Consider the following 23,488-nt stretch of genomic DNA (forward strand, 5'->3'; position numbering starts at 1 on the left):
ATGTGTTACCTGCTTGTGGTCGCTGCGGATGGCTTCCTGGTGTGACACAGATAACAACAACGGATTAATAGCGTAATGAATCCAGATTTACGAGGCAATCAAGCTTCCATGAAATTGGAGCTCATGCCTTTTGTCGCTGTGCTTAAGTACGCCACTGAATCAGAGCACTTAAAACTGTTTTACTGTTTTGTTTTTCTTTCGCCCATTCCTGTGTGTAACACTGACTAATGACAATGAATTACATATTAGGACAGAGCACCTTACCCCAGCTAGCCGCTGAGTTTAAGGAAACTGCACTCTGATTTTTTTTTTTTTTAACAGCTTTCTCCTTTTATAAACCTCAAATTTGCTGCTGGTAACTCAACCACTTCCTCCCTTCCTGTGAGATCAGGCAGTTAAGCAGGGTGAAGCCAAGCCATGCAGGGGCTGCTGTGGCTTGCAAACAGCTGGCACAGTATTCACTATACCTTTGGCACCTGTGGGTGGGCGTCAACACTGTTGGCTAAACAAACAGGACCATTATCCAGCTCTTACCGTGATCTTGAACAGAGAATGTAGTGAAAGCGCCACCTGCTGCAGAGGAGGCCAAACAGCATGACATGTATGATGACTTTTTCTTGACTTGTTCTACAGCCTAAATGTCCAATATATGTTGTTGCTTGTCATTTAGGAGTTACATTATTGTTTTGGTAACACTGAGATGTGGCAGATTTTTTTTTTTTTGGGGGGGGGGTTAACTCCTTCAGCCCTCCTGTAGATGGCGATGTCGCTTTGATTTGAGTAGATTCTATACCCTGGCAAAGCCTAAAACGCAGTGCGCGGCCTTTTTTCCCTAATTAGTGGCATTTAACAGGCATAGTTAAATGTATTTCCCTCTTTCTATCTCCTCACACGATGCTGAAGATAAAAGACATCTCAGAGAGGAGGTGGTGCATTTGGATGGGGAGGTTTGGGCTGAGGTGTGGCTAGCTTACACAGCTCATACGCCCATACAAGCATCCGGTTGAACATCAGCTTCCAGGACACAGAGGTAACCTAGATGGATGTGTTTGCATAAAACAAACACAAACTGGAAATGTGTGTCTGTGATGGTTGCATGGAAGACTTGGGCTGCATGGGCACACAGCAGCCGAATTTTCCTAAAACAAGACAAGAAAGTGGAGTGCCAGCTAGACAGAAATAAAATGAGTGAGGAGAGAGGGGGACCCTCCAGAGAGGAGTGAAACTTTCCACAGGTTTGCTGTGTTTATGTGGGGCTGGTAAGGCTTTATACCAAAGAAGGGATGCTGGAGAAGTTCTAACATTTTTTTCTGAGCGAGGTTCTTTTTCTCTGATCTCCTCACTGTCTTGCTCTTATTGCTATCCGTCCATCTCTTTCCCTTTTCTTTGCCTCCCTTTTCAGTCCCTTCTCCTTTCCCACTGTTCTCACATCTTTGATGTGCTGAGTTGTGTCCAAGAAAGAAGGCCTAGAGGGCAAGCCTGGGAACCAGCCAGATTTCCCACTTTACTACCCTCCCACCCTTTCTCTCCCTCCCCGTTGATGACACAGCTTTTTTCCCCTTTTCCTTGATGAGTGCCCAGAACAATAGTGGACAAAGATGAATTGCAGACATTTTCAGTAAAGGAATAGTTTTCATTTTTCCCCCCCAGAAGTTTGAAAAACAGTCGTATTTCGTGGCTAGATTACTTAGTAGAAATAAACACATCATATAGATTTGTTTTCTTGTCTTGAAAACGTGTCTGCGTTAAAATTTTTAATAACATTTACATGAATATATTCAATTTACATTGAGAGGCCACCCTAAAGAAGCTTTCATACAATGGCTATAGTGTAGCCTGTGTCACCATCGCCTCATCTCCATCAGCACACAGACGTTTACTTTTCAGACCTGACTCAGTCTCCAGGATGACAGCCAGCCTTGGGACTTTTGTATATGATAAACTATGTGATAGGTAACCCCCACTGACCTCCCCTCCACCTTTTCCTCTCTCCTTTGCCTCTTCACAGCCACCTTTTTTCCCTCCTTCTTAATAAATCCTCCTCTCAGATTTCTCCCTCTGCCCCTCATGCGTCCCCCCCCTGCCTCAGCCCCAGCTGCTGGCTCTCTGCCCACGGCTGAGGAAGTGAGTGCCCAGCGACGCTGTGCGATCCCCAGGGATGGGGAAGCGATGGGCTACGGTGGGATTGTGGGAGTAGGGTGGGGGCAGCGGAGAGGGGGGATTGGTCAGAGCCTGAATGAGTTGAGCGGCCGCAGGAAAAACCACATAACCGCAGCGTGTGTTTGTGTGTAGAGCCGCGTGCGTTGGTGCGAACTCCGCTCCCATGGGTCAGCATGCAATGTCCTGCAGAACCGATAATAATAGAGCATGCCCTTAAACATGATCACACATGCAGGCTCACATATTGTGTGTCTGTTCAACAGCTCACAGGCACAAGAAAAGGCAGCGCTGCTTCACAGCTGTAGAAAATGTTATTTTACCAGCAGAGTTATCAAAGTTCTGTATTTTCTGTTTTCTATTTTATTTAGTTTAGCTCCAGTTAGTCTCCATAGAAGTTAATATCTTTGAATTTAGTTTGTATTATGTGAACATGTTTTAGTTTAGTTTTTATTACTTTCGGTGTTAATTTTAGTCCTTTATGGAGGGCATTTGGCAGATGTGAGATTTAGGAAAAATCATTATAGGTATTAAAATAAAAACAGCTGACCCAAAATTTTGTCGATAGCGTAATCTCAAAAAATATGTCCATCAAAGCATCATCATGAAAATTATTCAAATTATTCTCACATTAACAAATAATAAAACACAGACTTCTATATATATTTTTAAAATTTTATTTAGATTTCTAAGTTCAAAGTCATTTAAGCTAGTTTTAACATTTTACAAAAGTCTATTTTTTATTTTTGTTCTAGTACGTCTAATTTGACCATGGTTGCCGGCCTGTCTGGAGAGTGACCTGTTATTTGGAAGGCGCTATCACAGAGACATCCCATTGTCTTATAATGACTTGTTAAGTAAGAGCAGCCACTCATTCACATTGCAGTAAAACTTGACCACTTCGCTGAGTAGTGGAGAGGCTGGTGTTGCAATCAAAGTTAAAAAAACTGCCTTTGTTATTAATGCATGAGTCATCCTCTTAACCCAGCACAGCTTTGAAGTCAGTAGACTGTTTGGATGACTGAAAACACATAAAAAATAAATTGCAAATGAAGCATATTAATTCTGTCATGTGCAAAACTTCCTTTGTTGTCTGGTCAGCTTGAAAGTGTGGAAGGGCAAAAAATAATGGACATGATTCAGTGATTGGTATGTTTCTAATTTTAAAAATATGGTATCTGACATGTTTGTTAAGTTAAAAACATTTAAACATGAAAAATGTGTTGTTTGCTAAAACAAATGTGAAAGAACATTGTGCATGAAGGCAGCCACATAAACTCTATAATAATGTGTTGAAAAGTGTGTGTCGGTTATTAATAGGCTCTCAGCCTTTGACACCATAAGCCTCAGCACTGTCAGATTTTTCTCGTTATGATTTGAAGTTTTGCTGCAGATGATTCTGCTATGAACAAGTTTTAAATTTCACACAAACTTCCACACTGGCCTACCTTTGTCAACTGTAGATTTCTCCTGCTGAGGAGGGAGACGACTGAGAATAAAGTCACAGGTGTCAGGTGTGGATTTGATCCGTTGTGTGTGGAATAATCATGAGAGCAATAAAGATGAGTACCTCCCCTCCCATTATAACCGCTACATTGGTCCCTTTGTGCGTCGCAGGTGATGTCATCACACAGCCGAATTCATTTATGCTTGTCGTTATGGTGCAGATACACCCAGCAGCTTTCTAAACGAAGGTGTCGCCACTCAGACAAAGCCCCCCACACGCTGCTGCTGGAGGAGGAAGTCAAAACCTGCAAATCTGCAAAGAAACTGCAGATGTTTTTCAAACTTTTTTTCCATGAAAACTCAAACGGTCTAATATATATATCATTAAAATGGTGGCAGCAACCGACACAATCGTACACTGGTGCCGTTAAACCGATCTTGATCAATAGTTTTTCTTATCAGGCTTTCTGAACATCTTTCAAAGTTTTCCTTTGGACGTTGGGTACTTTTTCACTTTCAGTCCCTGTACCTGACCATTTCCAGAGGAATGTTTTTTGTTAAGTCATTTAACATTTACCTATGAATCATTCAAGCATAAACAGCTCCCAACTCAAATAATGAATCAGTGTTGTGTGAGCACAAACAGAAAACTTCTAACAGGCATAAAATACTAAATTAAGGTGTTTCCCAAAGAGCCAATAACTTGGCATGGTGGACAAATGAAGAACAGGTGGCAGGCTACAAAATAAAGATGAACGGTATCTGAAAGTCTTGTCCTTAAAAAAATAGCATAAAATCAGGCAAAGGAGCTTAGAGATATATCAGGACCTTTGGTTGATCCATCTGCTTTTTACCAAAGCCTCATCAGAAACGATCTGTGGCAGGATGGTTTTCAAGAAGCCATTCTTAATGAAGGGAAACAGCGGAAAAAGAACTGGACTAAAAATCAGTGGCAACAGATCTTATGGAGTGATTAATTTAAATGTAACATTTTTTCTTCAAATAATCATCATATATCATGGTCACGAGAAAGGTATATTTGTCTACAGCCATCTGGAGCCTCTTTCATGGTTTGGAGCTGCATCTCAACCAGTGGTGTCAAAATTGATGAAATTCTGAACACAGAAAAGTACCATCTGATGTTGTTCCACTGTGCGGTACCATTGGGAAAGAGTCTGATTGGCAACAACTTCCTTTTTCAGTTTGGCAATGATCTCAAACACACTGCCAATGCAGTAAAAGCATAGCCGAATGGAAAAACACACAGTGGCGCTCTATCAGCCGTGGACTGGCCTCCCCAGAGTCCGATCTTCCAAATTATTGATGCAGGGTGGAATCATATTGACAGTGAACAAAACGAAAGGCAGCCAACATCCAAAGAAAAGTTTTGAATGTCCTTAAGGTAGCCTGGAGAAGTATTCCTGAGGACTAATGAAATAAATAAGAAGAAAGCTCATCTAAGAGCAAAATAAAGATGGTCATACCAAATATTCACTTTCAAGCTGGTTAAAATTGTTCTTACTCAGTTTTTGTCTTATAAACCGCATTTCTGTGTATGTTTGCACTTTCCTAGAAAAATGTAGTAAATGAGGGGCAGCTTAAGACTTTTGCACTTCTAAAGTCCTGCTGCAAGAAAAAACTTTTACATCCTTGCAACATTGTTTCATTCTGTGCTTGTAATGAAGTTCTTACCACCAATCACATCTTGGTGACTGTAGCTAAGTTATATGTAGCATGTCAGGGCTATGGATGATGGCATTACACGCAACCATTGTCTCAACCTAGAAGCACTGCAGAAAAATCCGATGCCCAAGTCTTGGATCATGAAACTCCAACTTCTAAATAAACAGTGGTTGAGTTGTGTTTGGGGTTTGAATTGCGTGGGCCTGCCTGGACTCAGTTTTTGCTTGCTATTCTTTTTTTGTCCTTTTCACTGATTTAGTAAAAAGAAGTAAAAGGTTCTCTTTTTTTGCTTATTTTTTGAACTTCAAATAGACGACAGCAACCTGGCTCTGGGATGTTTTTAATGTCACATTTTTCTCACACTTTATGGATGTTTCATGGTCTAAACAATTCATCAGAAAATAATAAATAGAAAGATAAAAGTAATACAGGTTAAACAGGGGTTTTCAACGCTCCCGAATGCTGTCCTTATACAGAAGAAATGGGTCTCTCCCTGTCTCATGAGGTTATTCCACTCTCTGTACAGTCATTAACAGCTCATGACGGTTTGACAGTAACCACCTCAGGAGCAAATACAGTCGCTCTCCTCTCCTGTGTCAACACCTTTGATCTTGAGGTGGTGGTGGATGGTTAGCAATGGCGCTTCGACCTATCGCTGTATTGGTCCTGACAGGTCCTAACAGGATTAGAACCCCAGCCTGCACTGCAAGAACAACAGAGGGAAAGTGAAAGAAACTGTGACACAGAAAGGTTGTGGTTGTCATAATACACGTGTGTGAAACAGACTGGATTAAAGTCTGACACATGCAAGGCCTGTTAGGGGTTTGCACATGTATGTAGAGTAGTATGTGAGCGTATACATATGTTGGTGTGGTGAACGTCACCTCCCACCCCTCTTCACACAGTTACATGCTGTTTGTTTTCACAGTTGCATTGTGGGACACCATTGCCTAGCGGCCCCTGCTCCCAACTGTCAAACAAGATTATTGGGGTTGCCCTCTTTTCTCCTCTGGGTTGAATACTACTAAAAGCATACAGCTTTGTCAGAAATGCCGAAAAGTACAAAGAACAAGGACAGAGAATTTACCCAACGCCATAGCTTTGCACCACAGCAGATAATAAGACCCGAAGCCAAAACAAACGAAAGTGTCTTAAAACAAAGGGTCTACTATTGTGAGTCCAAACATATACAAGAAAGACTGTTTCCTTTCTTCAATGACCGAAACAAAGACTCTTTAAAAATGTGTCTTTATGGTTTTGAGTTGCACAGAGAAATTGGATTGGAGTTCAAAGTGAGCTCATTGAAGGTCTTCCCAATACAACAAGAATCTCGACGCTTAAGAAACAGCACATACCCTGAGGTAAGACAGCATACTAGGAGTCATACTGGTTACTGGAGTTGAACTCTGAAGACACAGATGACAAATTAAAGGAAAAACCTGAACCTGTGAGAGGATCCAGTGGCTCTTGGTGGGATGGTTTGTGTTGACTTGTTCTAGATTAATCCTTTAATGAAATTGTTCAGTCCTAATTGAAATCATTTAGTATGAAAATTATGCGAACCATTTGCTCCTGGCAATCAATGTATGCCAAATAAAAGTGGCAATTTGCTAGTCGGCAAATGTTGCTGTCACTCACAGACACTCCTGGTTGGATAGGACAGCGGTCCCCAACGTTTTTGGCGCCACAGACCTGTTTATGTTCGACAGTATTTTCACGGACCGGCATTTAAGGTGTCGCAGATAAATACAACAAAATAAAACCAGTACTGGTACCCCCAAAAAAGATTTATTTGTAACACACAGGAAAAGACCCAGGGAAAACTGAGTTAAACCCTGAAAACCATGAATTTCACACCTGAGCCTCAACTCTCGCAGCTCGGTACTGCTCCGTGGCCTGGGGGATGGGGACCGCTGGGATAGTTGACTCTCTTGATACCACTGATAGTCGCTTTAATCGCTCACTTCAAGGTTGAGTGTAACTTGGCGCACAGACACTCTGAAATGTGAAAGTTCAAATCACTCACATTCCACGATCTCTTGTTTCAGCACCATTAACCAAATATAAGGGAAAATCTTTTGGGGAAAAAAGGTGTTCAAAGCCGCTTGCAGATTTTCAGAGACTTGAATCAAAGTCACACTGAAGATATTCTGGTGGCATGTGGTGGTCCAACATCTTACTACCATTTTATTGTGTATTTCCTTTAATTTGTCACCTGTCTGGATATTCGAGAAATATAGTTTCAGCTGGTACCTTAAATCTACAGGTTAAATCCAGCTGAATACGTCCAGTATTGGACTAGGTCTGGAAAGACCATCATGTGAACGCAGTGTGCATGTCATCAAAAGCCTTGGGTCATAAATCAAAAATAAATTACCAAACTTTTTTACCTTCTTCCCTAGCCAAGGCCAAGGTCGAACTGATCAATATGCACGATTTGAGACAGACGAAGCTCCTCCGCAGTCGGGAAGAGATAAACGCCTTACAGAGAGCGCACGCTCTGGCCTATTTCCCTGCTTGAAAGACATTTGTTGTATTGCTTTACGGTATTCCAAACTCTGCACTGTGGCAGGTTTGAAAAATTTAACTGAAAACTATCCAACCACTGAGAGCTGACATGTTACAATACCTCCAGTCAGCTATAATGATGTCACATCCTATTAACACTCAGTAAGGAGTAGATCCTTTTTCTGTATTTGTGTGTGTGATGCTTGGCTTGCTGTGGGTCTAAGTCAGAGTGCAGACACCTGGAGGGGATAGAGTAAAAAGAGTGTTAAGGGAATAGTATAGTATGGGGGGGCTGTAAAGAAGAATAAGGATGAGAAGTCTGCTGGAAGCTGCAGCCGTAAATCAGGTTGTCTCCAGACGTAGAGACGCAGAGGATCGACGCACATGATAAATGAAACCTTTATAACCAAGAGAGGTGGCATTAAGCACAGCAAAGAATTACAGATGGAGAGGTATTAACCTTTGTCTGCTGTGTCAAACTGATACAGTTGCACAGAGAAAAACTACCCTCAGAGACCAAGCAAGGAGCTGCAGGAGTTATAACCCTCCATAAATGTTAGATATTTTGTATAGTGAGCGGTGGAAAAAGGCGCACGCGGGTTTCTCTGTCATCACTTAGTTGGAGAAAGTGAGCCTTTTATTTCTCCTCTTTGAAAAGGGCAGGTTACTTAGCTCTTTAAAAGTCAGCTCCCTGAGTGTATTTTACACAGCAGTGAGGAAGAATCCTCATGAAAATGAAAAATCTGTGGTGCCGAAGCAGCCTGTGTGTTCCAAATGATGAAATGAGCCGATGGAGCAACACCAACAAAAGTGAAAGTGATAAATTCGACAGCCGCCCTGTAAAAACACATCAAACTGAAAATCCCTTTTCCAAACATTCCAGCCTCGTTTGAGCACCTTTGCATTTATTTGTTTTTTAATTCGTTCTCATGCATTTTAATAGATCCATTAGCTATAAATATCCGAATATACACAGGGACACATCCTTAACGGAGACCAAGAATAACAAGCCCAGGAAGGCTCAGATAGAGGGGGCTGTGTGTTCATTATGATATGCAGTGTTCAATTGCCACATTAATTAAGCAGCTCGAGGCAGCAGCGGCAGGATGACGGACAGGCCTAGTCACTGGAGGCACGTCTGATACGCCGCCAAGTCCAAGCCCCTCTGTCCGGCTGCTGATTTATGAACAGGGCCACAAGTCGGAAAACTATCCAGGAGTCATATTTTTAGAGGGCGGTAGTGCTGTGCACATGTGTAGGGGCTTAAGCCGGCCCCGTGGGATACCATTCATCTCTCATCACTGCCATGTTGATAACATCCTCCTCTGTATAATACACACATCCTATTCAGCACATGCACTCACACACTCTTATTCAGGAGAACCAGGTGCTGGTCAGCTTCCTACAAATAGGGTTACATAAATACACAGGCAGCGTTTAGATGACACAGGGTCTCTGGTATACTCTTTTTGTAATCCTTTTGTGAGTTTGTGATTTGCGGATGTTTAACAGGAAGTTATTGAGGAGTGTATAAAGCCCGGTTTCCTTCCTGTTCAGACAGCAGTGCAATTTGGCCGTGTTTTATCAGCTCCCTCTGCTTGGCCTCCTTTTTTTCCCATTATTTCTTTTTCATGCATCACTTGTGTCCAATTTTTATCTTCAAGTGTTACAAATTTAAGAAGCGTTTTTAGTTCCAGCTGTCCCTTGATATATTCTGGTCATCAGCTACACATGTGCGGATAATGCTTTTCTGTTCTCATTTGAATATCAGAATAGCTCCTTATGAGCGTTATGGCATGCATGAGCACAACCTTTCCGTGGTAGAGAGCACAAAATAAGGGACAGAAAGATGAATGAAAGGTCAAGTTAATGCCTGTGCCTGGCACTGAATATTTCAGTCAGTACAGATGATTCTTAAAGGATTTAGGAGTAATAGGATTACAGTATTAAGTAATTCCATCATTCCATCAAGTCACTGGAAGTTTATTTAATAAAAATGTGAAGGTATTTTTTCCCCAGGGGTTACCGTTGCAGATGACACTGCATAATCGCTATTTTGATTGGTGTCTTTTGTTGCTAAAATATGCAAAATGATCAGGGCACCAAGAAATGTCCCGAGTTTCCTTCAGATGGATTTAAATTCAAAACAGAAGGTATGTTATATAACAGTAGCTGTTTATTGACAATGTCTGAAAACATTATAACTTAAAAAGGGAGACCATTGCCCATTATTTACAGCGGCCCTGAGAGGTCAAATGCATGCAACTTAAGAAAACACCAGCTAACTAAAAAGTGCTGCAAAAGCAAACAAAACACAACGAGATGCAAGTCAAACAAACAGTAGTGTGATGGACCAGGTGCTGAAGTGGCAGGAACCAAGACGCGAACTACACTGAAACATGCAGTGTTGTGATGGAGAAGAAGATGCAGATTAATGTGTGTTTTAATGACATGATGCATATAATACTTTAGATACATCTTTGCTGTTAGCTTGTTATTTCTGCAGCTATTCTGTCACACTAGTGTCTACCCAAAAACGCTTGTTGTGTATTGTGAGATTTGTTTTATTTGACATTTATTGTGTTTTATATGCTTTTGCAGCATTTTTCTATTTGCTGGTGTTTTCTTTAGTTGCATTGTATTTGACTTGTCAGGGCCTCCATACTTGTTTGCCTTTGAATACTTTGTCGTTCACATAGAAGGCACTCCAAATTCTCTGCGAATATCTAAAGGCTAATGTCAGGTAAGGCTAGTTTGCCTGCTAACATTGTAAGCTAACTTGTAGCTCAGTCATGTTACCATAGAAACATCATCACGACTAGGAATAATCGGTGGTTGTCTTGTTACTGCATTGAATTTTTGTTTGCAACTTGGAATACTGAAAACTTTGACCGTTTTCAAAATACTTTATTAGTTAACCTTATAAACAAACCACCAACAGATTTACGCATTAGCAAAGTTATAGCTAGCTGGCTAATTGCGTCTTGCTTGCTAATGTTATTGCTAGCAAAATAATTTCAAAGTCTAAATTGCAGTTGGCTCATTTGCTGACTCATGTGTTATGTAATATGGTATTGAATTAAGGCAAAGGTAAATAACAGTAAAAATGTAATGGCACAAAGCAGAGATTATAATTAACATTTACTTTTTATGTTAATAGCCAGAGTAGTTAGCCAACTAGCTGTAACATAGCATTGCACCATATATTGTTACTTCCAATTCAGCTTTGTTATCATTCTTCTGATATTCAGGCATATGCAGTGTATATGCTTGTCTCTAAGTTACACAAGCACTATGAGCGCAAGAAACATTGCTGCATTTCTCTTGACGGTCATGTTAAAATAATAGCAATAGTTTTCTGGAGGTTGTGCATGTCTTTAAACACAGAAGGTCATTAGAGAAATGGAAAATATTTCAGCAACTATTAAAGTATTAAGAAAGCTATTGGATGGGTTCAGGCAAGCAACATGTAATTTGTTTTTAATAAACTGGTTGCCAATGTTTTGTAATTAAAAGCTCTTTATTGATGACACATGCTGCTTGGAATGACTGTGAATATTTCCTGTGAAAGCTGATGTTAAGGTTTATTTGGCACGGACCTCTGTACTGCAGCAACAAATAGCTTTTGTGTTTTATTTTTATACAGAGATGTGCATATTGAAAATACTTTTGTTTCCGTGGCTTATAAGCAGCAAGGCAGTGTGAAATTTTGACCCTAGACCTCAGCGGTTCTCTAAGTTATGGGGATTAAATTAGCTACATATTGTTTACAAATATGCACCACTAACATTGTCATATAACCCGGGGTGGACATTTTTGATTTTGTTGACCATCAGACTCACTTTATGTAAACTATCTGTTCATGCCACGTTGCTTCATTGTGTTTATTAGATAAATGAAAGGTAACTTTATCTGTAATTGGCTGAACATGTTACGTGCAAGTGATTGACCCCAGTCATCTATAATCATTACCAAGGCCAAATCAGTCCACAAAAAAAACCAAAAACACAGCAGCACATTTATCATACTCGATCAACACTTGCAAGTCATCTGATCTCAACATATAGAGAAAGTGGAGTAGTAATGTTATGGTGATCGAAACACACTGCATTTTTCATCAGTGTCAGATATTGGTAAGTGACAGGAGGCTGGAAACTGGCAGGAGCGCCTGGCTCCATAACTGCACAATAATGACCAGATGAAATGTATTCATGTATGCTGATCTGCTGCTGGTTCTGCACACAATGTGTTGCTAAACCAGATGCTGTTTGCTTGGGTTCAGTTTCCCTTTTCCAAATCTGACAACTGGTGTTTCTGATGAACACTGGAGAAAGTTCTTTTGATAAAGTGATTGATTTAACCTCGATAAAGTTAAGACAAAAGATAACAAATACTACACACACAGTACTTGCTACTGAAGATAAACAGTAATTAGTTCCATGTGAACACAAAGCCTGCTGTACCAGTCTGGCACAATCTCACCCTTACATTTTGGAAATTGATAAATGCTCTGATTTCTGTGGCACACAAACAAGGAGTGGAATTATAATAAAATAATTGTTGCCCAACACAATTTAAATAAATCATTTTGAAGTAATATCAGCATAAAAGCCAAAGATGTAATTGAACACAGCTTTCATACAGACAAATGGAAAAAAAAAAGGAAACTGACTTTATTTCATTTGCCACTGGGATGGTGCCTCTTTAAGAATGAAAACCGCAAATTGCTCTCAACAATTCCTATACCTCTGGAGTTGACCACTTTAAAATTGGCCCGCTCGAAGATTATAAATATGGCTATTTGATGGCTCTGTTATTACGCTTGAGAGGGGGGAGGAGAGGGAGGGCTTGTGGCTGTAAGGCCGGATGGTTTCTCTTGATGTGGGCGAAATCTTTGAGCTTCCACACCACACGCTTCTGTGCTCTGCAACAGGAAAAACACAGGAGATCATTTCCAAATGCAAACGTGTGTGCACATCACTCACACACACAGACACACACATGCTCTCCGTATACACTCGATAGAGTGAAGCGATAAACAAAATAAACAGCTCGTCCTTCCACCGCACAATACCCCTAAGTGTTAGCTCGATGACAGTGCTGGGTCCTGTTGCTATAAACAGGAGCTACATAAATTATATGTTTGCACTTTAATAGGTTTGCCTTTTTCCATTTGTGCTCACCTAATCTAATTCCCCTGAATGTTTAATGTGGGTTTTTATGGAGACCTTGATCCGAGACAAAGACAAATTTTCATTCCTGCCTTCATTAAAGAACAGTAAAGTTTGGCATCTTTATTTGTGGCTGACCTTAAAATGAGTCAGTCTTTATTTAGGTAAAGGCGACATATGCACGCTGTTTATCATCCCATTTCTCCTTCTGTTCGTGCACATGCATGCGTGGGTATGGGAGTTACATTAGGAGCCTTGTATGCATCATAAGTCTTTATTGTCCCTGGTGAGCAGCATTTCCAGTAAACAGGGCCCTCGTGAAGGCCAAGTTCCCCATTTGTGTTTGTGTACTGTGGGGTCAAGAGTGGAATCATGGAGTCAAATGGTGAATGGCAAAAAAGTAAATCCCACAGCAGGAATCTTTAACAAGCTCCTTTTAACAAAACCTTGGGTTGTTTTCTCTCCCCCCATTTTCCTCTGCATCTGGCCCTCTTGCAAGTACATTTCTCGCTTTTCAGCTCGCTGTGGCTAGCTGCTGCTAGGCTGACTCAGCCCTCCGCTCTATTCTTGGGCCCTGACGAACAGTGTTGATATAGCCGTGTCTGATGGCCACACGCCATAAACCAGTCTTTGTTCCTGCCACTTCTGCTGAGCTATTTGCCCTCGTCTCTCCTCCCACAACGTCTGCTTGTCCGGTCGACCAATTGATGAAGCGTAAGCAAACCACTTTAGGTCAACAAAAAGCGTTTATCTTTCAGTAAGCGAGTGGGCCACTGTAGTGAAATGTGATACTGCAACTACTGCGGAGGCATAACATAAAAATAAAGATGACCACAAGTAATGTAATCCTGTGGCCTTTGGGGTCAAGCCAATGTGTGAAGACATTCTTTAATAGAAGCCCGGAGAGATGAAAATCATTAATCATCCAATTAGCTGGGTGTTTGAGGAAAACGCCCTTTGATCCAGCGTTGCCAGAGGCAGGAAGACACTTCGGTACCTGAGAGAGAGGCCCGACTTTTCAAAAAGAAAGAAAATGGGTTTATTGTTTGGGATCACAGTGCAGTGACGTTTATTATCTGACGAAAAGTCTTTGACAGATGTCATGACCGCAGTCTTCACACTCAAATACACGGCCATTCATTGTGGAGTTTGTGCTCCGCTCACGTTATCTGTCTCTTCCTCGCAGGGGCAAATTGCCTCATTCCTTAAATCCAGTTAAATAAATATGGTAATAAACAGAGTGTGAGAGGAAAGGCTTGGCAGTGTGCAAAGTGCTGTTGTCCATTAAGATGTGAGAAAAAATTAAAAGCATGTCTGATATTAGTGAGTGGCGGCAGGGGCCTAAACTCAAACCATCTGCCTGCGTGTAATCACGCAATGCGCCGAGACGGGGAAGGGTGAAAGGTATAAGCATCACCGCAAAAGGCACACGCTGCTTATTAGGGGTTTAGAAAGACACAAAACGGCTGCAGAATCCCTGGAAAAAAAGCAAAAAAGCGTAACCATCATCAGATTATCGGATCTGAGAGGAAATTCACATCGCTCCCACTCTCAAAGGGACAAAGGGACCTTTAAACATTTGCGGCTCGTGAAGCTCTGAATGCGAATGATTGATGGAGCTGCCTAAACACGGTGAATAGACAGGAAAGATAGAGTGTGAGAGAGGCACAGATAGAGAGATGCTGACAGAATGTGTTGATCTGAGAGCAGAGAGATCAGGAGGTGTGTATCTGGTCTCCCTCTATGATCCACATGTGTGGATGCAGAGAGCGAGAGCGCGCGCCCAGATCTGGCTACCATCGCTCGTCAGTCATCACTGCAGGCAGACGCCGCTTTTTGATAGTTGACATGGCTGCCATCGGCTGCATGTGGAAAGAGCGAAAACTGAGTGAGGAGTTTGAAACTGTACGCTCCATCGAAGGTATAACCAACTTCAGCAGATTGTGTGGAATGTTTGAAGAGGAATGCAATCCTTAAAATAAGAGCCACAGACTACTTTTATCAGTTATATAAGGCTTAGCAGATGCCAGCCACTAATCTAATGATGAATATCAAGTGCAGACTTTGTCAAAAGCTTTTATATTGAAGGTGTTGTGATTTTAGCAAATCTCTAGATCGTTTTACCGCCTGAAACTGAAGGAGCTCGGGTAGCTGGTCATAATAAATTATGTCACATAAATCAATCTGCTGAACAGAAAGAAAAAAAAGACCTGTGGAAGAAAATCGCCATTCACCACTGGAAGAATGAATGCATTGTCTGAGGAGCACTGTACTTCACTGTACGGCGTTCAGCGCTAAAGAGACAAATCACCCCAGGCCTTCATGAGTGAAGCATAGTGGGAGGCCAAGATGAATACAGTACATTTCCCCTCTCTGTTTCCCTCTTAGCTAAAACATAGCAATTAAAAAGTCCCCATAGAAGCAAAGCTCGAAGGAGCCAGCAGCTCAGTGAGAGACACAGACCACAGCCTCTGCTGTAATTGAAACAGGGCCCGAAGTCTAACAGCAATACCCACATTTATTTATTTTCAGCCATTTAACATGTCTGAGATCTTTGTCTCGGAGAGCTAATTGCTCCTTCCGACAGGAAGACAGTGAGTCAATGGGTAGTTTATGTACAAAGAGATTTTAATCTGATCCCCCTTCTTGTTTTCAGCCTCGTGGAATCAGTAGAAAATATGGAAAGTATGAGAGTCTTTTCTCAGCGTTCTAACAATACAGGATAATCCCCAACTGTTTTACTGAGATTGGTAAATATTTAAAGGGTTTGCCGGGGTGTAAACGTTTGCTTATTGCTCTAGCAGTAGAGCAAAGTTTGTTTTGTTGTTGCTTGCATCTCTCCAGTCCATTACATCATGAGCTCATTTGTTTAAAAGTTTGATTAGGGGTCTCAGAAAATCCACAAAAATGCACAAAATTGTCCATCCTGTTGGGCTGGCAAATAGTGAATAAAGACAGGGAGGAGAGAAAAAAAGGAAGGGTGAAAGGAATGTAATCACAGTGCGTTCATGAATGTCAGTGCATTGAAAGATCCCTTTAAAATCCCATCCGATGAGTCTCCCAGACCACTCCTGTAAAGTAGAGAATAGGAAACGTTATACTTTCTCTCTCATCAACCACACACTTGCTCAACCAGCTAAGCAAAGGAGGAGTGGAGGCCACTTCTGGAGTAACCAGAGCTTTTGGTTTCTTTGTGCCCCCACCCCCTCACCACCCTGACTTTTTGCCTTTGTGCACATTGAATTGTGTACTTTAAACATGTCTGCACACAGTTGTACATGTGCACGTGCATGATTTCTGAAGCTTTGTCCTTGTTGCTGAATTAGCGGAACGTCAGGTGAGCAGAGAGGAAGGAACCAAAGACATGGTGACTGGCTCTCGTCTGAGAACATCTGTCTGCCAGCTGTGCGTGTGTTTACACCTGACCCCAGCCAAGTCACCGTCTGGGTCGCTCTCTCACTCTCCCCTTCACATTACTGCCATTACCCCCCACCCCACCTCTTCCTTCCTACTGTCGAGGAAACTCTTCAGCTCCTGCTCAAAGCTACTGCAGCACCTCCGAGCATCTCGCCCAGTCACACACACACACACCACCAGGAACAGTAGGCCTGGACTTAGCTACCGCAAGCTCTGAAAATTGGTTAGATTCAAAGGTGATTAAAGTAATCAAAGCAAACTGAGGTTATTGGGGGGAAAAAGGGATCCTGTAAAATGCGTGGCAGAGAACTGAGCCAGCGACGGGCGGAAAAACGGTGACGGGATGGATTTTAGAGAGAAAAGGCTGATTCACGGTGGTCACATGTGTCATGGCTCACATATGACTGATATTGCAATTACTGCTTTTTTCCCCATAAACACTAACCCATTGCATCATGTAGCAAACAATAGAAAAAATACATGACATTCACAGGGAAATTTATGTCCTCCCTTTTGTCAAAATGAAGCTGTTTTGAAATGACAAGTGTTTACACTGGCACGGACAAGGGGAAGTCTTGGTTTGAGTGATTACTAAACATTGCTAATCGCCATGATAAAAATGGAGCATTAAAATCAGTGTTCGATAAACATGAGCCAGGGAGTCACAAGAAGATAGACTTTGATACAAAGGAGGTTTTCCCCTCACTGTTTCTTTTTTTTCCTGTTCTGTAGGTGGCCAACCACTGAACTGAGTTTGGAGTGTAGTGAGTCTTTGGTTTAGAGAAGGACTTGGGGTTTTAGCTGTCATTTTGTAGAAACAAACAAATCTTGGTAATCAAAGTCACTGTTTGGAGGAAGTCAAAGTCCCATTCCATCTTCTCCACCAACCGTGGGTTGTTTCATTAAAGGAATTTGTGTTGTATTCTAAGTGCACTTAAAGTTTCTTTGTGTACAGATTTTTTTATATTTTTACAGCATTTGACAGAAACTTGAAATCGTAATGTAGAACTGTGCTTTTAGACTCCAGTATTGCTGCATTACATAATGCTGAAAAAGTTCCCAATTTCCACAACACATGACTTTTCAGATACTGTTCATCTGCCATAGATATTGTTTTAGGCCTCCCTCTGATTCTTTTGTCCTCTGCATGTCCAGTTTACTCAAACATTTTAAGGACACACTGCACACCATGCCAACAGAGCCACGTTTCTGGCTAGTTCATCTAGAATGACCTTTGGCATGCCTGTTAAACTCTGTTAATGTTGCCATTTGCCTATTATGTGTAGTTATAACACTGGTTCATCCTTGAGTTAGGTGCATTTTTTAAAATGTTTTGAGTAATTGATTGAGTTGCTTAACATACAAAAGCTTCCTCTGAAAATAATCAGGTACAAGATTTGGACTGAAAGTGAGCAAAAAAGCAGCCGCTGTCTGAAGAACTTTGAAAGACCTTTTAGAAAGCACAGAGAAGTCCAGTTTAACAAAAAACACAAGTCTGCCTCCTTGGAAGCAAAATATAAATAAATGAGGGGTGGCTTGAGACTTTTATTTTTCTCATGCTTCTCTTTTCTATTTCTCTCTTCTCAGCATTTTGAGCCTAAAACTGCTTCAGTCTTTGTTGTCTATTGCTACCATGGTAACAAGCGTTGTCATCTATGGCAAGGTTAGTGGAAAAGGAAGTGAGTGATGTGTGATACCACTGATTTCCTTTCCAACCCACCGTCAAATAAAACCCAGGCTGGTATCCCAGATACCAATACCTTAGGAGAGTTCACACTCATCTACCAACAAATGCAGAGGGGCAAACCAGTTGGTCAAACTAAAGAGCACTGAAGCTCTTTGAAGTACACTGCGAGAGACGCCATCTTCTACAAAATGCTGTGTTATTAAAAATAAAAACACAGCTGGTGGAAAATGTAACGAAGTAAATAAAAGCCATAAAAATATATGAATTAGTCAATAATTGTCTGCTGTCAAAACAAATGAGACTGAGTCACTCAGCACCATTGGTCGCTCATGGGCCAACATTTGGTTAGGCAAAGTTTGCTGCTTACAGTGTAAATAATCTAAAAAGAGTACGTAAGTGTCATCCTAGCATACAGCGTCATTTTAATAAAACGATGTAATCTCACTCTAAGCTGAACTCTGCCCTGATTTTTTTCATAGCTATTTATTGTGGCATTCCATTGTTTATTTTGTTGTCATGTTAATTTATATAAATTTAAAACAGCTTTTAGCTTTATTAGGAACAACAACACTCAAACTGAAGCCTAATTGAGCACAGATCACTGACACTGACACGATAGGTGCACCGTCTGTCTGTACCTGGACGTCGCCTGCCACTACCAAACGACTCAGTGAAAGAAGCCTGTCTGGGTGGAGCAGCAGCTTTCTTCTCCTCTTGAGGCGGGCTTCAGTGGCTTTTAAAGAGTAGTAGCTTGCATGTGTGGCACTATGTTAAAGATAGAGACATGAAAATAGTAGCCCCCCATTTTATTTTATGCTCAAAGACACTTTCTTTTAGTAAGGCCACTGTAATGTCAGTTTTACTGTTATATAAGTTCCGCCAGCAGAGGGCGCTCAGTCTCGTACGCATCGGTAGCTGACGCTACACTCGAAGAAGTGTCAGGGGTGAAGAGGCAGCGTACGGCCCGCGCGCCGAAAGAACTGATTAATGTCACATTTTTCTGTTTTTACAGGTAAGCTGGGTGGTTGATAATATAAAACAGAGATTCTAAAAGTGACAGCAATGGCGATTAATGATAAATGTCTTGTTTGTGGCGAATGTTAAGCTAGAGAGCTAATTTCCAAGTTGCTCCAGTTGTTAGCCTGTGCCAATCCAGTTATTAGACTTTACCGAAATTCTGTGATTTCCATGCAGGTATATATGTTTTGCATTATAAGAGAAAATGTGAATCGCTGTATGTTTAGTTCAGGAGGAGTGAATGCGATAGAAATATGTTAAGAAAAACATTTATTTGAAAGCGATCTAGCTTAATAAATAAGACGGGTTCATAAGTAGATTAAAACAGTAGTAAAAAAAACAAGATAAAACTGTAGTGAGAGTTCACTATGTTATCCATGCATACAGTAAGATGCATTTCTGTGATTTAAGCAGTTTCTAAAAGTGGTGCAGGTAAATATTAAACTGTATAAGTTTGGAAAAAGTAATGTTAGCTACACTAGAAGAAGTATTGTCAGTGGTGAAGAGGCAGTGTACGGCCCACGCGCCGAGAGAACTGATTAATGTCACATTTTTCTGTTTTTACAGTTTTCTGTAAAAATAAATATGTTGCACGGGAGATGAGTTGGCCCATCATTTCAGCGGTGTAACACATGCAGCATGGGCAGGTGAAAAGAGAAGTAGCATGTGCAGGATTGTAGTTTGTTGGCTGCTGATGAGTCCCAGTGTCTGCAGGGAATTGCCATAGTTACAACTGTTAAATTGATCATTGTTAAAAATCATAAACATATCTGTAAATCGACTACTGTGTGAGTCGTTCATAAACACAGAACACTGAATGAAATTATATTTGCTTTACCTTAAAGTCACCTTCTGGTTGCATGTTCACACAGCTTCTATGTTGTACTGTCAAATTCAAATGAATGAAATCCATTTTTACCCCCCAAAACTGTGTTTGCTAAAATATAAAGAGAAGTAAAACATTACAGCTGCAGGATACACACAGATCATTGTGCCAAATATTAGATTATTTTAAACGTTAATTAATAGGTGTCATAATTTTTCCATCTGTAAGATTAATTTTTCTTCTCAGTGAAGTAAAAAGTTAATAGTGGACTTAAGTAACTACAAACCAAACGTACATATTGTGTTTTGTTCTTTTTCCAAACACATACATCGGGGTTTATTGTAAAATATTCAGACCAAGTACTTAGTTATTATTATTACTTTTTACTGCCAGGTTGAATTAACAAATTTTGCTAAAACAAAAAAAGTTTCCACCTTAAAAGAAAAACGGCTTATTTGACAGTTACAGTTTTAGCATGTACATATCCTAAATTCTTAGCAATTAACTTTCTTGTGTTTGTGGTGCTGTTTTAGGGAATACTACTGACAACATGTGTGGCATGGAAATAGACTGTTTGCAATTATTATTGACCGATTTCTTTATTAAAACAATCTGAGCTGCTTTAGCTAATCTGCGAACAGATACACCATCTGCTCCACTGTTGTATTTCCTACAAGTTGTTTTAAACCGCACTTGCCACTCACACTAAATATCACAACTGACTTATCAACAGGATTAAAATCCAAAGCATTACAAGTAATACAGATTTTGTCATACACGGTTAAAATTGCTTATGAGAGATAGTCACACTATACTTCCAATACAGTATTTCATACGATGATTAAAATAATTTGTTTAATTATTTTTCCACCCTGACGGTGTCAAAGTCAGCAAATAAAAATTAATTGTAATTAAAAATCATAATTACCTCCTCAGTGTTTTCTTTATAAGAGAGTCATTTAATTTTTTTCTTCAGATCACTCCCATGCAGAGGCCTAACGGAGGCCTGTGAAGGGCTGGGGGTCTACAAGAGCCGATGGGGACCACATGGATGAGCATGGGCTGGTGAGCCAGACAGTTACGGATCGCTTGCTTTTAATTAGTGGGTTCACATGCACTCCATGTGGAGCTGCAAGCCCACCGCAAACGCATGGAAGATGTGACAGTTGGGAGACACGGCCCGAGGAACGGCTCCGGCATTACTGCAGCGTCTCAACTCAACACAATGCCCAATGTGCACGCCAGACCCAAAGCAATTAGCTTCTAAGGTTCCCCCTCGTTCTTTTCCTTCTCTCTTTCTTTTTAATGTCGGAGCTTGGAAAGGCTCAATATAATCAAGTCAAGAAAAGTTTATTCTGTTTAGAATTCCATCTGGTTCCAGGGGGGGCTAATTTTAGCGGCGTGCAGGAGTGGTATGCAGTGAGGCTGCATGTACCATCCTACTTAGAGCAGTGTGCGGAGGGGGGGGGGCTTTGTGCAGACACCCAGGCTCCTAGGCAATAGACTGGCCGACTGGTGTTTCTAAACACTGCTGTAGCCGTTCTCCCATCACTCAGCACAACCCGTGTTCCAACAAAACGTGTCCCTCTGGCACTTACCACAGGATCCAAGGCTCTTTCACCCCCCCGCACCTTCTACCCAGAAATCCCCCTGCCCCCTCCTCTTTCCTCACTCTTTCTTGGTAACTTTTACTGTGTTTCAGCGGTTGAGCATCACCTCAGCTGAAGGCCGTGCAGAAAGAGTGACTACGCTCCAAGCTGTGATGCATTGCTGATTGGATGTGGCACTTGAAATTACCTCGGGCCCGACTACAGTCATTATGTATGCCTGCATCATTTACAAGCAAGGATGGAGCAGCGAAATTAAATTTGCAGGAAAAGTATCGCTTTTGTTTCTCTATGAGATGATTGCAGGATTCTGACAAAACATAATTCTCTAATTTCAGGGTTAAAAAGTGACGTCTCTAATCTCTCAAATGAAACATTCACAGAAGGACTTTTCATTTTCTGCATTTCTGGCAAGTGTCCTACCTGATGTACCTGAGCGAAGGGAAAGATGTACATTTCAGTTTATTTAACTGCAGCTCCCTCAGTGCAGCGTGCTAATTTACTACCACCTGTAGCTGTACAGTGAAGTATGAAATCACACCTGACTGCACAGCTTTCACAGTGTACATGTAAAGTTGCTGTAGTTTGTGGAAAATTATGGCCTGTGGGGCTGTGGATGTGGCCGCCTTATTCTTTTGGGCTACAGCATGTTTAACAGAGGATAGAGGGAGACTTGTCTTAAGTCAGACACAAAAAGGGAAGCCTTTTCACGCCTTACTGAAGAAACCTGAGAGAGCTTATATATGAGCTCTGTGGGACCTGCAGAGTCCAGTAGTGATTCGAACCAGTTAAGAATAACACACCCTCACCTACTAAGTAGTGTTTGGGCTAATATTTTTTCTTTGGGAAAAAAAACCTCTGGTCAGAGCGCTGATTTGTTTCTGTCTCTGACCTGCCATTTGTCATTTAACATTGTGTGTCAAAAATGCACCCTCTGAGAAAACCACGCAAATCCCCTCAGACCATAAGTAGATTGTTTATAGTTTCGCTAATTTGATTTTAGCGTATTTGATGGATCGCGGACAAGGGCAGCAGCCACATAATCATAGCACTGAGGCATTTATACCCTGCATAATTAACAGTCTTACTGTGAAAACCATCAAGGTTTCACAGTAACCATGAGATTATTTGTGTATTGCTAATTTTGAGAAAAGTTTATTGCTCTTAGCGTACGGCTAGGAGGATATAAATATCAGTTATGTGTTTGTCATGTTTTCATAGTGGAGAGATTTTAGTTTCCTGTAATAAATGAAGTTTAATGTGTGAAAACAGTGGAAATGCTGAGAATCGGAGGGAGAGAAAAAACACTAAAGAGTCAAATGATTTAATATATAATTATATTGTAATACTGCATATTATATATTATACTTATTAATAATTATAAAAGTTGTGTAGCTTACAAATGTCTAAGCCTGCAGATGAAGCAGTCGTTTGTCCTTAATGTCCAGTAGTTTCCACCATTTTTCTTTAATTAACTCAGAGGCAAAGTATGGATCGGTCATCAGAAAATCCTGTTATTAATCTCTGTCTGTATTCTTAACAAATGAAGGGTACAATCATATGGAAACAATCTGGCTCTTGCCCTCAAAGAGACAGAAAACAGAGCCAAATGAAGAACATCCTTTCTCTTAAGACCTGTAATTTGTTTTTATTAGCTATTAGGTAAAACACCTCATTTATCAATGTCAAAGCCTTCACAAAATGATAGCTGTCCACATGTAAATCAGCTAATGCGATGTATGGTTCAGAATTAAGTGGGCTCTTTCTTATGAAATGCTCTACTCTGTGGGCTCAGTGACCCAGCTAAGCCACCCACAACCAGACGTTTTTCTTTCACGGGGCTGTGCTGGAAAACTGAGGAGCGAACACTTAAAAACAGAGCTGATTAAGCACAGACCAAACTGTGTTTCTGTATCCCACACACAGTAGAAGCCAGGGACGCGAATGTGAGTCTGCTACAAATCCGGCA

At 41.0% G+C, this 23,488-nt stretch overlaps 1 long non-coding RNA gene across 2 annotated transcripts in view; it reads left to right on the top strand.

Annotated features, from left to right (window-relative positions):
* The window catches only part of LOC106633096, a 45,957-nt gene extending 23,109 nt beyond the window's left edge, over positions 1-22,848 (top strand). Inside the window, exons 1-2 of one of the 2 annotated variants that reach the window (XR_001336136.2) lie at positions 17,426-19,081; positions 20,889-22,848. This is a non-coding gene — a long non-coding RNA (uncharacterized LOC106633096). Of the gene's footprint in view, positions 1-17,425; positions 19,082-20,888 lie in introns of those variants that run through there. The other variant, XR_006054208.1, reaches the window with a different exon arrangement.
* Positions 22,849-23,488: the final 640 nt, after the last annotated feature.

This window comes from Haplochromis burtoni, unplaced genomic scaffold (assembly GCF_018398535.1).
Source record: "Haplochromis burtoni strain Fernald_Lab_line unplaced genomic scaffold, NCSU_Asbu1 Contig_28, whole genome shotgun sequence".
NCBI lineage: Eukaryota > Metazoa > Chordata > Actinopteri > Cichliformes > Cichlidae > Haplochromis > Haplochromis burtoni.